We start from the raw sequence: 3,939 nt of genomic DNA, 5'->3' as shown, positions 1-3,939 counted from the left end.
CCCCCCCGCTAATATTCTGGCATGGCAGTTGCTCAATAACCCATTCCAGTGTTACACTCAGCCCATATCCCTCCCCCATAGCAGCCCATCTATCGCTCCATTTCCCTGGCAGCCTGAGACGTGCTATGACAGATTGAAGACCATGTACCTACTACCCTCAGATGTTTTCTGCTTCCCTCCACTTCTGTGCTTGGCATCATCCACAGCCACCACTTTCCTAAGCAGTGTGGTTAGAGATCTCAGAAGCTCTGCTCCACACATGTCATCAAGGTCAACTCTACGTTCAAGTGGTAGCTTTTCACCAGTCATTTTTTGGGTGTGTTCCAAGTTGAGGGGTTTATCTTCTGGCACTGTATCAGACAATTCTTTGCTGCGAATATCTCAGTAATTAACTGTTTATTACTCCTTCCTTAGCTCTCTTAGTCTAGTAGCTGTGTTGAAATCTGTTCACCATGGTTGACCCTGCTGGAATATTTTCAAGTATGACAGCAAACTACCCACCACAGTATGACAAACGGATACAGGGGTGGTGGTACTGACCATTATCAAAACAACAATGAGAAGTATATCATCCTGGCATTAATAAAGTTGAATAACAACACTGAAAACAACCAATGTTGGTGAAGGTGTGGAGATGGTCTGTAAAATGTGCAACACTGTGGAAAATGGTATGCCTTTTGGTTATAATATTTGAAATTATTATAATAATTATGATCCAGCAGTTACACTACTACAGAAAGAATAGCCTGAACAGGAATAGATATATGCACACCCTTTTTAATTGCAGCACTGTTCACAGTAGCAAAATCCTTCTACATATATATTCATGTGTGTTGCAAACATGCATATATATGGAGCACAGTGGTGACAAAGTTACAGAAATTTTTTACCCATTACCAATGACCAAATCACAGGGCTTGGAGACTTGGGACCATAGGCTTATGGGACTACTAAGTCACTTGGCATAAGATAGTTTGCAAAGAGAATGGTTTAGTTTCCTACTGGGGTCCTAAAAGCTTTAAAACAGCCATCTAAGGTGTGGCTACCAGTCGCCCTTCATCTGAAACAAGAAAGAGTAAAGAAAATCAAAGACCTGGAAAAACATTAGTCTAAAGGACTAATGGGCCAGGAGAGCACCAGCTTCTAGTACATTGAAATCTGAAGACTATATGGTGCCAATTACCACTATTGACTACTCTGAAAAGGGTCACAACAGAAGGTCGTGGGTAGAGAGATAGAAATATATAGAAGAAAACTCAAATTCATAAAAAAGCCTAGCCCTACAGGTTTGATAGCTACAGGTAGAAGGGACCCTGAAAACTATGACCCTTAGTTACCTGCCAAGGCTAGAAGTTAATTCAGTCCTATGGTTCAACAGTCAGCCAAATGATACACAAGGTGAGCAATAACATCAGGGACATACACTATCCTTAGAAAAGGAAATCACAGGAAATTAAAAGGGTAGCATTTGCTCAGGGGTACTTCTTAGAAGGCAGGAAAGAAGAATGTATCAAAACTAGGAACCCTTGGATGGAGTGGGAAGAATGCTGTTATATAGTGGGGACTGCAATCAGTGTCAGGAAACAAAATTTATATGAATTGTTGAACAGAAAACAATTTTCTCTTCCCATTTGACTACCACTTCAACTCTTAATAATAAATTGTAGTGGCTATGCTTGTGGGATAGAGTGATTTTTGCCATGATCTGAAGAAGGAGGTTTATTGTGTCCTTCTCCTATATGAAATGGCTATACAGAAAATGAAGACTCATTATTTTGACACTTTGTGCAATTTGATAGAGAATTTTGAATTGTTGAACAGTAGGCCTGTTTTCTCACACGTGCCTTTAACAGGGAAACTGTGCGTTATATCAGTGAAAACGGCATTATCAACATAGATGAACTTGGAAGAGATTGCCTCATTAATGCTGCTAAGACATCCCTGTCCTCCAAAATCATTGGAATGTATCCTTGTGGGTTCTCAACCTTCCTAATGCCGCGACCCTTTAATACAGTTCCTCCTGTTGTGGTGATGCCCTCCCAACCATAAAATTATTTTCGTTGCTACTTCATAACTGTAATTTTGCTACTGTTATGAATCAGGTGACTCCTATGAAAGGGTCGTTCAACCCCCAAAGGGGTCATGACCCACAGGTTGAGTATTGCTGCTTTAGTCATAGAAAAAGAAAAATCTTAAAAGATATAAGCCACTGTCAATAATATAGTCTCCCAAAGGGAAGAGATTATGAATAATTGTTTTCTTTCTCTCATATCTATGTATTTTGATGCTTTTACAAAGTTTATGAGATGATTTCAATAATCATAAAATTGTGTTTTAAAAACCCATTCATGAAAGGTGGGAAGTATTGTTAATAATTTTGAGTGTGGATTAGGTTAATACAATTCCCGGTGACAGCTTTAGCTTAGGCATGAAGACGTTCTATGCAGGCTCTGAAAAGTCTTAATTTAGCAGGTTGTTTTGCCAGCAAGCCATCTAACTGCAGCATTTCTGTAACTTAACAACGTACTCACCTCTAGGCTATCAGTATGGAACTTCAACAGCCTCCTAATAAAGAGTTAACAGAATTCTGTTGATGCTATTTATGCAAGCAAAGACATTATAACAACGATGACTATCATTCTAAAGAATACAGTAAAGAATTATGTAATCAGCAGAAGTAGAAATTCAAAACTATTTTTGCTGAGTGGTATGGGTTTCTCTCAATACCCATATGTGGACTATGCCAGTTAAAAGTTTGCTTCACCATAGGATAGGACCTAGATTTTATCTGAACACCTCTTCTGTTAGTCTAGGTAAACTAGATAAACAAATCCCAGAAACTCATATATGTATAAGAGAGAGTTTTATATATAGGGTAATATGTACATTCAGAAAGCATCCCAACCCAGCCCAATCCAAGCCCATAAATCCGACTTAGCACATATGCTCCATACTCATGTACAAAGTCCTCCTCAAACTCACAAAACACACACAATGACACCGAATGCAGGAGGATCACAGGCCAGTGGGTAGCAAGTTTTTTAATCCAGTGGCAGTGTAAGCATCTCAGCGCTGGCAGGGGTCTCTACGCGGCTGCGCCAGCACCCAGGGCTGCATCAGGGTGGGTCCATGTGGCTTCTCCTCAGGAATGTCTCACAGGAAATGAGCCTCACCAGCTAAGGCAGCTGTACACTGGTCTGACCATCAGAGAACAAGAGACCAGAGAACCAAAAGGGCGAGGCTTGTCGAGCCATTTTTTCTCTCTGTCCTTCAATTAAACTGCCTTACAATTAATCTCACATGTATTTATCGACCAGGCTGGTGCAATAAACCTTAACTAGCATACCCCTTAATTTGACAGAAAATTGTTGTCTTGTGAAACTAACTTTTGGTTTCACAAGTTCCACTGAATTAAAAAGAAAGAAAGAAAGAAATGTCCCTGAAGAGTTCCCTAAATTTGACAAGATTAATTTAATTCATTCCAGGATGGCACATTGGGCACCATATTGTGGGCACAATGAGAATATTCACTAAGGGATGTAATTTATTTTAACAAAAAATTTCAAGTCAGCAGAGAAGATAAACATACTCAGCTAGCTTGAATGCAGATCTACATGGAGCACACGCTTTAATAGAGTTAGAAACAAAGTGCTATGGGCACAGAGGAGAGAGAGATTAATCATAGCCAGAATCTCCCCCCCCCCCCGACCCCCCCAGGAAAGTATATTAGCACCACTTTCGGTCTTCTATTTAAAATTCTAGGATGTGAACTTGGGAAAACTTTGCAATTACAATTTGAGAACTGATCTTAAAAATCCTAAAAACCAGACAGTTAAAGTTGGGTATTACAGTGGGTAAACACAGTGAATTATATATCTATATCAAGTGAAAAACCTGCTGCATTAGTTTAGTTCAATCAAATGTAATTCAACGTCACTG

General features: G+C 39.6%; 1 non-coding gene across 1 annotated transcript; it reads left to right on the top strand.

The window, feature by feature from the left end:
* The first annotated feature begins 1,623 nt into the window (after positions 1 to 1,623).
* On the top strand, positions 1,624 to 1,762 carry LOC115872645. Its single transcript, XR_004047979.1, has one exon. It is a non-coding gene; the product is annotated as a small nucleolar RNA SNORA29 (small nucleolar RNA).
* The last annotated feature ends 2,177 nt before the right edge of the window (positions 1,763 to 3,939 follow it).

Source organism: Echinops telfairi, unplaced genomic scaffold (assembly GCF_000313985.2).
Source record: "Echinops telfairi isolate 266 unplaced genomic scaffold, ASM31398v2 ScPeMD7_7427;HRSCAF=8465, whole genome shotgun sequence".
In the NCBI taxonomy this organism is placed as follows: domain Eukaryota; kingdom Metazoa; phylum Chordata; class Mammalia; order Afrosoricida; family Tenrecidae; genus Echinops; species Echinops telfairi.
This window is presented reverse-complemented; position numbering and strand designations above follow the sequence as displayed.